Source organism: Scyliorhinus canicula, chromosome 20 (genome assembly GCF_902713615.1).
Source record: "Scyliorhinus canicula chromosome 20, sScyCan1.1, whole genome shotgun sequence".
Taxonomy (NCBI): Eukaryota; Metazoa; Chordata; class Chondrichthyes; order Carcharhiniformes; family Scyliorhinidae; genus Scyliorhinus; species Scyliorhinus canicula.
The window spans coordinates 59,016,389-59,030,337 of NC_052165.1; positions in this window are offsets into that span (position 1 = coordinate 59,016,389).

Sequence of the window (13,949 nt, forward strand, 5' to 3'; positions counted from 1 at the left end):
CTGCAGTCAGATTGGCAAAGAGGGACGGACGGTCAACCTTGAGGGTCGTGAGTCCGCAAACGGTGAGTGGGAGTAGGGGTCCGCCGAATTTGAGGGTGAGGCTCTGGAGGTTACATTTGAAATCCAGGCCCAGTAAAAGTGTCGCACAGAGGTTGGGGAGAACGTACAGGCGGAAACGGGTGAATTCAACGCCTTGTACGGTGAGGTTGATCAGACAGAAACCCCGGATCGGGACAGTGGGATCCGGAGGCCAGGGAGATCCGCTGGTTGGCGGGATGGACCGCGAGGGAGCAGCGCCTTACCGTGTCCGGATGGATGAAGCTATCGGTGCTCCCGGAGTCAAGTAGGCAGTAGGTCGCGTGGCCGTTGATGAGCACTGTCGTTGAAGCGGTAGCCAGGTTGTGAGGACGGGATTGGTCGATCGTCATGGAGGCGAGTAGCGGACGATCGTCCGAGGAGTCCGACGAGGAGCGGCAGCGACCCGGGTCTCGTGGTCCGGTCCCGTGGTCCAGTCTCGAGGGGAGGACAAAATGGTGGCGTCTGAAATACCTGTGGGGGAGAAGATGGCGGCGCCCATGGTGCGCACATTGCGGGGGCGGGGCAAAATGGCGGCGCACACGGACCGCACGTGGACCTGGGGGGAGATGATTGCGGCGCCCACTGGTCGCACATGGCCCCGGGAGCAGAGGACGGTGGCGCCCATTGCGTGATCGGCTAAGGAAAGGGGGAGACATCAGGCGCGATAGCGGCAACTGCGCGGGCCTGACACACCGCTGCAAAGTGGCCTTTCTTGCCACAGGATTTACAGGTTGCGGCGAGGGCCGGGCAGCACTGGCGGGGGTGCTTCTGCTAGCCGCAGAAGTAGCAGCGGGGACCCCCAGAGTGCGCGGTGTGGCGAGCAGCGCAGGCATATTGCGCGGAAGTGGCCCCAGTAGGGGGGGTCGGTTGCGGGGTCCACGAGGGGTAGGATGGGTGGGCCACGTGGCGGGTGGGGTAGGACTGCACGTTATGGGAGGCGACCGTCATGGAGAGCGCTAAAGTCTTTGTCACCATTAGATCGAGCGCGGCCCCTTCCAGCAGTCGTTGCTGGATGGGGTCCGATGCAATCCCCGTCACAAATGCATCCCGCATGAGGAGATTGGAATGTTCCGTGGCCGTGACGGCCTGGCAGTCGCAGTCCCGTACTAGAGGGATAAGGGCCCGCCAGAAATCCTCAATCGGCTCACCTGGCAGTTGTACGCGAGTGGCGAGTGCATGCCTCGCAAACAGAGTGTTCGTCGACTGGACGTAATTTTCTTTGAGAAGTTCCATGGCGCGTGCGTAGTTCAGCGTGTCCTGTATCAGCGGGAACACGCTGGAGCTCAACCTTGAGTAGAGGAGTTGAATTTTCTGAGCCTCCGACGGTGCGGGATCCGCTGAGGTGATGTAGGCCTCAAAGCAAGCCAGCCAGTGATTTAAGTCTTTTCTGGCATTTGGCGATTGCGGATCCAGCTGCAAGCGATCGGGTTTTATTCTGATGTCCATGATGCGGAAAATCTCACGGTAATAAATTGATGCGCTATCAATTGCACTTAAAGACTCGAGTCGGTACAAGAGAGGCTTTATTACCATGAGATGTTTATCCTTCGACTGCAACTGGTAGAATGGCAGCTCAGGAGATCTCATACATATTTATACTGCTCCCTGTGGGCAGAGCTAGCCGGCAGGGGCTACCGACGAACCTGTCATACAGGTACTGCTGTACATCCCCTAATACAGGCACACACACAATTACACAGTGGTGGATCACCAGACAAATTGAAGGAGCCAAACACAAAGACACTGGCTGTCTCAAAAATTTGAAACACACAAGATGTATAAATCAACCTAACCCACCCACCTTACTTGAGGACTTGAAACTTGTAAAAGGACAGATGATGAGGCAGTCATGTTTGTTGTTTGTGTTTAAAATGAGCCAGAAGCTGCTTACAGATTAAGTTCCACTGAAAGTCAACAGAACTAGCTGCAAATCACCCTAGCAACTGAGGCAAGAAACAGCCATTCCTTGAAAGTGGGAGATCCTTCCAGAGAGAAGGATTCCCCTCACAATCCGCACCTACCCCCCACCCCGCCCAGATAAAGTTCACCTGTGAAACAATCTCCTAGAAATTCAGCCTGCTGAGAGCTCCTGACTTTACAAGACCTTCACTTCGACTGCATTGAGGAAACTAGAGGCCTTCCACAAAAGAGATCGAGATATTTGCAAGCTGTGACAGTTAATTGTCTTCATCGGTGTCTAATCTTGGTGTGTGTGAGACAAGTTAGTGAAACATTGCCTCAAATTCAGAGTGAGTGAGCGATAATAAATAATCTTAATTTTTGAAATAATATAATCATGCTCGAATTATTTAATTGGCACTATCACTGAGGGTAAGAAAACAAACAATTCTTAGATACAAACGTACTGATCATAGGCAGTGAAAGAAAACATAAATTCTGTCTGTGGCAACATGTAGAGTCCAGTAGGTTCCAGGAATAGTGATCAGAATCAGGAACCGTGACAAATTCTTTCACAGACCAAGTGATGAAGTCAACTGTAACCCATCATTGATGCCATGACAGATCAGCAAATTCAACTCATATTGAATCTTTAACCTGGGTGATCACCGGGAGGTATGTTTTTCACATGGATTCAACTCTCTTATTTCGCGCTCAGATTTTCTGGAGATGCATCATCTAATTTTCCTTGAGATTCATAGTTAAGCTTACATTTCATGTTGAAATTCAGCATGGCACCGTTATTTCTCAGAGGAATGTAGCAAGATTCTCTTGTTTCTCGGAGATTTATGGCCCTGCTGAAGAAATAGGTTCCTACACAAGGCTGCAATTACATTAAAATCCTGACAGCTATGCTAAATCACAACAATGCTCAACCATTCTCAATAACGCTCAGCTCGATAATAAAGTCACCTTTCTTTACAATCCATTTATCCATACATTTACAACACTGATTGCCGTGATTTATAAACAGCTTTATTTATCTTTTTCCAAGCCGATTTTGTTTCTTTTTCCCCCTCCATTATTAGTTTCTCTTCCAAAAATGGGAGCAATGAGTGTCCACCATCAAACATTCTCTGATCAGATGTGGCACAGTCAGATGGTGAGTGGGGGAGGGTTGGGGATGGTCGAGGTGAGTGAAGCTCCCTTGGCACTGCCTCAGACTTTAATGTGCGTAATAGCACCAGAATGTGCATTTCTCCCATTGGGTACCTGGAGAAACATCTGAATTCTTATTCCAGGAAAATTCCACATTCTTTCTGAAATGAACTTGGACCCTGCTCCAAATAATTCATAGAATTTACAGTGCAGAAGGGGGCCATTCGGCCCATCGAGTCTGCACCGGCTCTTGGAAAGAGCACCAAACCAAGGGCCCATAACCCAGTAACCCCACCCAACACTAAGGGCAATTTTGGACACTAAGGGCAATTTATCATGGCCAATCCACCTAACCTGCACATCTTTGGACTGTGGGAGGAGACCGGAGCACCCGGAGGAAACCCACGCACACACGGGGAGGATGTGCAGACTCCGCACAGACAGTGACCCAAGCCGGGAATCGAACCTGGGACCCTGGAGCTGTGAAGCAATTGTGCTATCCACAATGCTACCGTGCTGCCCTAATTGCACCATGAGTCTGTGTGTTTGTTATTGAATAATTTCAATGACAATTTTTTCCATTCCAGTATTAACCCATTCAGAATAAATGGATCAGAAATTCTTGGTTGACTAGTACCTATTAGCTTCAAGAATTAAGTTGAGGTTCACAGAACTTCCGGGCAGATACACGAAAGGTGTACCTCCTCCAGGAAACTCAAAATTAGGCACTTTTAATCCAACATAGCCCGCTAACCCTGGGAAAAATAACCCCCACCCTTTGCGTACAGGATCCATGGACAGACAGATCAAACCTGAAATCGAGGAAAAAGTCAAACACGGCGAAAGAACAGATGGGGATAGTGGACCCCTGGAGGCTCATATACCCAGGAGATAACTTCTTCTCCCAGATATACAGAGTATATACCAGGATCAACTTCTTGTAGTGAGAAAAGCGGAGCTTCCAGGTGTAGTAGGAGTGGAGTACTCTGCAGTCATGATTTCCAACCACATTCCACACCAAGTGGATGTGAGGTTGGAAACAGACCGGGCACAATTCCCGCCACCCCCCTTCCCTTACCTTCCCACCCTCCCCTGCATGGAGGATGGACATAGCCCTCCTGGCCGATAAAGCATTCTGCAAACGGATATCACAATCCATAGACGATTATGTTACCAACAACCAGAATGGGGAGATATCACCCTCCACATTCTGGGAGATAAGAGGGGAAAGTATTGCATACAAGGCGCAAAAAAGGTAGGAAGGAGAGGGGGGGTCAGGCAGCAGCTAGCCGACTCCATGAGGTAGATCGGCGGTACTCCTCGACTCTGACCGTGGAACTACTGGTAGAGAGGACAAAGCTACAGATGGACTTTGACCTGCTATTCACTGGGAAAGCAGTGTACCGGTTCTGCCAGGCATGGCGGGGGCCTTTTACGAACATTGAGACAAAGCCAGTCACCTGCTGGCTCACCAGCTGAGAAAACAGGCAGCCAAGCGGGAAATAGCTCAGGTTAAAGACATAAGTGGCAGGCTCGTTGCCACGCCAGAAAGGGTCAATGAGGTCTTTGTGACCTTCTACCAGGGCTGTACACTTCTGAGCCCCCCCTCCGCCGCCCCCCCCCCCCCCCCCCCCCCCCCCCCAAGGGGCCTGGAAGCACTACTAGAAGTGGGAGAAATCACAGAGAGCATAAACTCCATGTAGGCAGAAAAGGGGCCGAAGTCAGGTGGACTCCCAGCGGACGTCTGCAATACATTGGCGTGGTTCCAAATGGGGCAACACTTTGGCCTAACCTGTGGGAGATATACGCAGACTCGTTAGTTAGGGGCACCCTGCAACCAACACTGGCACAAGCTTCAATGTCGTTGATACCCAAAAAGGACAAAGACCCGACGAAACCTGGGCCCTACAGACCCATTTCACTTCTCAATGCAGACGCAAAGATCCTGGCGAGGCAGCTGGAGAATTGCATTGCAGAGGTAAACGCAGAGGACCAGATGGTTTCATCAAATGCAGGCAGCTAACATTGAACATTAGGTGCCTGCTGAATGTGATAATGACCCCATCCGGGGCTCATCAGAAGTGATCAACTCCCTGGACACTGAAAAGGCCTTTGACAGAGTCAAGTGAGAGTACCTCAGAGGTACTGGAATAGTTTGGGTTTGGACCAGGATACACCTCCAGGGCGAGACTACTGTACTGCTCTACAGATAAACACCACTGCCTCTGAATACCTCCAGCTGCACAGAGGCACGAGATAGGGATACCCTATCCCCTCTGCTGTTTGATCTGGCAATCAAGCAACTGGCGAACTCCGAGCAGCGAAGGGGTGGAGACATATCCAAAGCGGTGGGACAGAGAGCATAGAGTTTCACTCTATGCAGATGACCTGCTCCTCTCGAACCCTTAGACCAGCAGAGAAGGGATAATGAAACTCCTAAAGGAGTTTGGAGCTTTCTCAAGTTACAGACTTAACCTGAGCAAAAGTGAGATCGTCCCTGTGAACCCACAAGAGGGCGGGACAGAGCTGGGGGAACCTCTGTTCAAACATACCCAGACCAAATTCTTCTACCTGGGGATCCAAATAGCCCATAACTGGACACGGATCCACAAATGTAACCTGGCGAGTCTGGTGGAGGAAGTCAAAAGGGACCTGCAGAGGTGGGGCGCACTCCTACTCTCCCTCGTAGGGAGAGTGCAGACGATCACAATTAACGTGCTGCCCAGGTTCCTCTTCCTGTTCAGATCCCTCCCAATCTTCATCCCCAAGGCCTTTCTCAACACAGTAGACAAACCAATAATGGCATTTGTATATGTCTGTGTTTTGTGTGTGTGTGTCTGTGTGTGTGTGTGTATGGGGGTGGGGTTGAGGGGGGGGGGGGGGGGGGGGGGGAGAAGGTCCTACAAAGGAAAATAAACATGGGGTGCCTGTCCCTCCCAAACCTACAGTTCTACCACTGGGCAGCCACAGCAGAAAGAGTGAGATGGATGGGTGAATGAACCGGGAGCAGAAAGGGTGAAGATGGAGGAGTGACATAGTTACAACCACACTCCCATCAGCCCCCTGATCAAACACTAGGGAAGCCCAGTGGTAGTAGCCTCGCACTCGACGTGGTTCCAAATGGGGCAACACTTTGGCCTAACCAAAATGTCCACCTTGGCCCCTATCTGTAACAACCACAGGTTTACTCCCGCAATGGTTATGGAGATGCAAGCAAGTCACAGGATAAAGATGAAAAGAAAATGGGGGGAAAAGAGGGAGATGGAGGAGGACACACAAAGAAATCGAGAGGGACAAGGGACTAAAACTGTAGATAGACACCTGTAAATATGCACCGGGCAAAACAGGGAACTACAACAAATGTACGCCATTCATGGGGGTCACGGCTCCAGCAGGAGGGAAAGCAATCGCGTGTAAATATCTGATTGACTCCTGCCTGTCTTTTTACCTCCGCTCATGTTGTGGAGTTATTTTCATCTTGTCATCGTGGTTATGTCAAATGTAACACATAATACACGAGTTGTGAAATACCCAATAAAATTAGTTTTAAACATAGTTAAGGATCATCGAATCAGGTCCAAGTAAACTCCCAGAGTTCCAGGAACTAAGCGGAAGATCATTAAAAAGATGAGCAAAAAGAGGGCACTTTGAAACAAGCTGCCAAAAACATGGCTAGATAATAGTACACCACATACCAATTCAATAGCTCAAGTATATATGCCTTCAATTGTCCATCTACTAACTACACATTACTACCAAAATCAACTCAAGACAGCCTTAGAACTCTTTCATGGATTAACCTACATGCCAATGTGGCCAAAAAGTTGTGGCTTACAACCAAAACCACTGACCCACTGACATCATAAAATGTTTCAGAGCAACTCCTTGTAACACAAGCTATTCACATGATTGAGTCAGCTACTGACACAAAAGGGGAAACCTTTCGGGCGGGTTCATGTCTGTCAAAGAGAGTTCTTCAATTTGTGGCATCATACAAATTTCGCTCTTTACGTTACCTGACGAGACATGAGGCAAAGAGCCAGAGGTGAGACAACAACTTATATTTATTTAGCATCTTTAAATGGAAGAAATGTCCCAAGGTGCTTCACAGGAGCATTAGAAAATCAAGTCTGGCACTGAGTCACAAGAAGAGATAGAGGTCAGCTCACCAAGAGCTTAGTCAAAGAGATACGTTTTAAGAAGTTTTGTATGGAAAGTGAGGCAGAGAGCTGGAGAGATGTCGGGAGGGAATTCCAGGGCTTGGGAATCTCAGCAACTGAAGGCACGCCCACCAGTAGTGGAGCAATCATGAGTGGGAATGCTCAGCAGGTCAGAATTAGAGGAGTGTATAAGTCTCAGAGGATTATGGGGTTGGAGGTGATTAGAGGTAGGGAGGGTAAGACCATGGGGGAAGGGGATTTGTAAACAAGGGAGAGAATCTTAAAAATCAAACACTGTGTCAATATAGGTGAACAGGCACAAGTGTGGTAGGAGAACAAGGCTTCTTGTAAGTTAAGACATGGGCAGCAGAGTTTTGGGATGACCTCAAAAGTTTATGCAGGGTAGAAAGTGGGGGACCAGGAGTTCATTGGAAAAGAATTTCCAAAAATACAGATAAGAGTCACAGCAGCAGATGATCTGCGGTAGGGACAATGTCATAAAATGTTCTGATGGTGGAAATGGGCAGTCTTCGTGATAGCATTGCTCATCTCAGGATCAAATGTGGTATTGTGGTTGTGAACGGCCTGGTTAAATCTCATGTTGACAGGGAGAGGATTGGTGTTGGTAATTCGGGAAACAGGTTGGAACAGAGGCTGAAAACAATAGTTTCAGTCTGAGCAATTAACAATATTTTCACAGGAGAATTTCACAGTAACTTCATTGCAGCGTTAATGTCAGCCTACTTGTGGCAATAATAAAGATTATTATTATTTAATTGGAGGAAATTTCTGCTCATCCAGTACTGGATGGACAAATTGTCGAGAACACCTCGAGAGGGGCGGTGGTGCAGCAGACCATAAATAACAAGCCTTTGCCTCCCTTGGGCAAGGTCACCCTGCATTTCTTTGCCTCACATGGTATCTAGATAGACAGGAAATGAGAAGCGTACAGGCAGTAGTGTCCTGCCCCTGTTTTATCGTGCATCCCTTTTCACTTACACAACTGCACAGAATAAAATAACCCTCAGTAATTTACATTGTAAGCTCTGTGGAGGTATCTCTTGGGACCAAATTCTGGCATCTGTTCCCCATCTACCATTGAAGGTCTGGTAGAGCAGCGCGTCACTACCCACAGCCACTTACAAACACTTGCAAACAGCAGTTCCAGGTATCCCAGAGTGCAGATAGTGAACTTGACAGGCAGTGCCAGCTGAGTCACAACACCGGTGAAAAGAAGCAGCGGGTGATACCAGAGGACAATCAGCAACCTACTACCGAGAGGGTCAGATAGATACCAAATATTTTCTACACTTGGAAAACAATGGGTGTGATAAATGCATATATAATAAAAATTGGCTGATCCTGCAGTTACTTGATCCCCACGTGAGCCTCAAAGAAAGCAAAGGCTGCAATTGAGGAATCTCCCTGATAAACTACAGCATGTAGCAACAATTGACCTTATTCATTGCTACTTATTAGCACTGCTGCCTCACAGCACTGAGGACCCAGGTTCGATCACGGCCCCGGTCACTGTCAGTGTGGAGTTTGCATGGGATTGGCGATGCTAAATGGCCTCTTAATTGAAAAAAAAGAATTAGGAACTCTGAAATCTTTTTTAAAATATCATTGCTACTTAGGTGCGCCCAAGCTTAGATATAGATTTAATGACAATAGTGGGTGTGGGCTTTTGCCAGCAGATCTGTCTCAGAATGATCTAATATTACCACACAGGAGGAAGACCATTCGGTACGGAGTGAGAAGTGGCACTTTGAGAGTAATCCAGTTAGATTCTGCATTTTCTCCTTCTTGAAGTATTTATCCTTGTGAAAGCTATTAAATTTGTTGTTCAATGCATCAGTTCAGGCGGACTGAACAAGCTCCACGGTGAGGAGTGATTGGATGAAACCTGCTTCCTTATCAACCGGAATTCACTTGCGACTTCCCATGGACATCTTCTGTGCAAAAGTTCCGAAAACAACTAGTCCCACAGCCAGCAGAGGGGGCAATTTACTGTAAATGAATAAAGTGCTCAGTTAAAAGAAAATGCTGAAAATTAAAACAAGTCAGGCAGCATCCACAGAAATTTCATAGATTTCATAGAATTTACAGTGCAGAAGGCGGCCATTCGGCCTATCTAGTCTGCACCGGCCCTTGGAAAGAGCACCCCACTTAAGCCCACGCCTCCATCCTATCCCCGTAACTCAGTAACCCCACACAACCTTTTTTCAGACACTCAGGGCAATTTAGCATGGCCAACCCACCTAACCTGCGCATCTTTGGACTGTGGGAGGAAACCGGAGCACCCGGAGGAATCCTACAAAGACACGGGGAGAACGTGCAGACTCCGCACAGACAGTGACCCAAGCCGGGAATCGAACCTGGGACCCTGGAGCTGTGAAGCATCTGTGCTACTGTGTTACCGTGAAGTTGCGTGGCACAATTGGCTTCGGATCAGAATTGGAAAAATGTTAGTGATGTAGTCATTTCCTTTTAGCAGCAAGTAGAGAATCAGAAAGAGTAGGCAGGGAAGGAAAGAACAAAAGGATTTGTGTTTATGCTGCTTATCTGTAAATACCTTACGATTTGTTCCATTCCAGTGAAGCACAAAAACAAAAGGGGTGGGGTGAGGAGGAATCATTTTCTAAGTTTGAAAATTGTTTGAGAACACATTAGTATCTGTGCAATTGGGATACCAAATGTACTCGACTTAAAACAAAAGGGAAGTATAAAAGGTGCCATGTTGATTCAACACGGGCTAATTTGAGGAAAAGACAAGGATCTAATTGGACTACTAGGCTGTTCAATAACACTGCACAGCAGTCCATAGTACACAGACCCATCAATCCCTCCTGATAATTCCCCCACATTCTCTGTTCCATTTTTACAACTCCTACTTGTGATCCTTTACTACCTCAAGGTTTTGGCCTTGTCGCAAAGAACAAAGAACAAGAAAAAAGAGCAATACAGCACAGGAACAGGCCCTTCGGCCCTCCAAGCCTGCACCAACCATGGTACCAGCCTAAACTAAAACCGTCTGCACTTACAGAGGCCATAGCCATCCATTCCCACCCTATTCATATATTTGTCTAGAGGCCCCTTAAATGCCACTATCGTACCTGCTCCCACCACCTCCCCAAGCAGCACATTCCATATATTTACCACCTTCTGTGTAAAAAAACTTGCCTCGCACATCTGTTTTAAACTTTTCCCTGCGCACTTTAAACCTATGTCCCCTACTACTTGACTCTCCTACCCTAGGAAAGTGCATCTGACTATGCACTCTGTCCTTGCCACTCAATCTGTAGACCCAATCAGGTTGCCTCGCAACCTCTGTCGTTCCAGTGAGAGCAGACTGAGTTTATCTAACCTTTCCTCATAGCTAATGCCCTCCATACTAGTAAATCGCATCCTAGTAAACCGCTTCTGCACCCTCTCCAAGCATCCACATCCTTCTGGTAGAGTGGCAACCAGAATTGTACACAATATTCCAAGTGAAGCCGAACTATGGTCCTGCACAGCTGCAGCATGACTTGCCAATTTTTATATTCAATGCCCCGACCGATGAAGGCCAGCATGCCGTATGCCTTCTTGACCACCTTATTCACATGTGTTGCCACTTTCAGTGGTCAGTAGACATGCATGCCCAGATCTCTCTGCCTTTCAGTACTCGCAAGAGTTCTACATGCATTGGACATTCCAAAGTGTATTACCTCACACTTGTCCGGAAAAAACTGCATCCGCCATTTCTCTGCCTAACCAGTTTATATCCTGCTGTATCCTCTGACAATCTGCTTCACTATCCACAACTCCACCTATTTTTGTGTCGTCTGCGAACTTATTAATCAGACCATCTACATTTTCTTCCAAATCATTTATATACGCCATGAATAACAAAGGCCCCAGAATTTATCCCTGTGGAATGTCGCTAATTACAGCCTTCCATTCTGAAAAGCACCCTTCTACTGCTACCCTCTGTCTTCTGTGCCCAAACCAGTTCTGTATCCAACTTGCCAGCTCGCCTCTGATCCCATGTCACTTCACCTTTTGTACCAGTCGCCCATGAGGTACCTTGTCAAAGGCTTTACTGAAGTCCATACAGACAACATCTACTGCCTTTCCCTCATCTATCATCTTTGTCACTTCCTCGAAAAACTCAATCAAATTGGTGAGGCGTGACCTCCCCTTCACAAACCTATGCTGTCCATCACTAATAAGTCCATTTGTTTCCAAATGTGAGTAAAAACCTATCTCTAAGAATCTTTTTCAATAATTTTCCTACCACTGACGTAAGGTTCACTGGCCTGTAATTTCCTGGATTAACCTTGCAGGCCTTCTTAAACAATGGAACAACATTGGTTACTCTCCAGTCCTCTGGAACCTCATCTGTAGCCAATGAGGATACAAAGAATACTGTCATGGCTCCAGCAATTTCCTCCCTTGCCCTCCACAGTATTCTGGGGTAGATCCCATCAGGCCCTGGGGACTTATCTACTTTAATGCTTTTTAAGATGCCCAACACCTCCTCTTTATTAATATCAACTTGGCTCAGAATAGCTACACACTCTACCCTATACTCCTCATCCACTAAGTCCTTCTCCTGGTGACTACTGAGGCAAAAAATTCATTTATTATCTCTCCCATTTCCTCTGGTTCCATACATAGATTCCCTCCAATATCCTTGAATGGACCGACCCTTTCTCTGGCTATCCTCTTGCTTTTTACATATGTATACTCCCGATCTGAGTCCCAAGTCTCCAAAATGCACTTAAATCCCTGAGACCCTCTCCCTAATCCCACTCCCCCACCCCCCCCAAAAAAAATAATCCTTTTAACCAGAACACTTAACATTTTTACTTTTCAATGCAGAATTACTGCCAGAGAGAATGTCAAAGCCAGGGTTACTAAATATGAATAAGTACCCTTAAAAACCATCTGTGAAAGTGCAACATTTGATGTAGGTGTACGTCCGGTGTGGTTTCGGTTCCCTTAACATGCCTCTGTAGGTTTAAAAAACAATTCTTTAAGATATTGAGCATCACTATCAAGGACAGCCTGTATTAAGGAACACCCAGCTAAAACAGGATAAGGCTCCGGCATGATGCCCCCGCAATCATACTTACCAATAACACCTCCATGTTCACAAATTTAAATAAAGTAGCAAAAGGCAACTAGAATCAGAGGAAGATCATCCCAGGAAGGTATCAATGCCTTAGAAAAAAGCTATTGGGCGGCCGGTGGCGGCCATGGTGTGAGTGGTCGCATATTAGTGGCATCCGCTCATGGTGGAATTTTTGGACCTTTTCCCCGGCAAACGGCGGAGCTAAGTGATGGTATAAGGTACAGGAGAGATGGAAGAAGAGAATATCCCACTGACGTATGGATTGGTGGACCAGAAGTGGTTGAAAAAGGAGAGTTCAACCGTTGAACGTTGGTGTGGAGCCTGCGGAAGGTCAGGATCTGAGGCTGCATGCCCAGCGGTCGACAGATCAGCTCGTGAGCTTCCTCCAGGAGAAATTTGCCCAGCAGAGGAAGGAGAACTTGGGAGGACCTGGCCAGGGTGGTGGATCCGATAAAGGCGGTGATCAGTTTCATGGAGATGAGGTTCGAGGTGCAGGGCCAGGTGAACCAGAAGGTAGAGGAGATGGTGGGGGAACACGAGGGGCAGCTTGCCTCTATGGCAGCGGAGATGGACTTGATGAGAGTTCAACAGAGGAAGCTGCAGGAGAAGGTGGAGGATCTGGAGATTAGATCGCGCAGTAAGAACGTTAAGATCATGGGCCTGCCGGAGGGCAGTGAGGGAGCAGATGCTGGCGCATATGTGGCGCAGATGTTTGAGAAGCTGCTAGGTGAAGGGGCATTTGCTCAGCCCCTGAAGGTGGACCGGGAGCACAGGACGCTAATGAGGAAGCCACAAGGGAACAAGCCGTTGAGGGGGATGGTGGTGCGACCGAACCGGTTCCTGGATAAGGAACGGATTTTGAGGTGGGCCAGGCAGATGAGGCGGTGTATTTGAGAAGGCAGCAAGCTGCGCATCTATCAGGGCCTGGGTGCAGACCTGGCCAAAAGGAGAGGAAGCTTGAATAAGGTGCAGTCAGCCCTCTTCATGAACGGGGTGGTTCAGCACGTTATACCCAGCGAGTTTGAGGGTAACGTACGAAGGCCGGGAACACTATTTTGGGTCACCACAGGAGGCAGGGAAATCAGTGGGGGGTAGGATACTAGGCACCATGGGCGGGGCCTACCAGGCTAGCTGGTCAGGCTAGCTCATGGAAGCACAGTGGGAGGTGAGCAGGTGGCAAGTGTGTTTGGGATTGCTATTTTGTTATGGGTTGGGATGGGGGGGCAGGGGGAGGAAAGGGAAGGGATTGGAGAAGACTGCTGACAGGGGAGGGGTCGTTGAAGGGTGACATGGTGAGGGCCGATGACAGTGGGTGCCCGATGACAGGCCTGAGGAGGTGCTAGACACAGGCTGGAGGCGGGTCCAGGAAGGGTTATGGGGGGGGGAAATGTCCCTAGCCAGGCTGTATGGAATGTGAGGGGGTTGAATTAGTCAGTCAAGAGGGCCCATGTGTTTGCTCATCTGAAAAGCTTAAGACTTCAGCTTAAGAAAAGGTGGAGACTTCAATATGATTATAGATCTGATGCGACCATCAA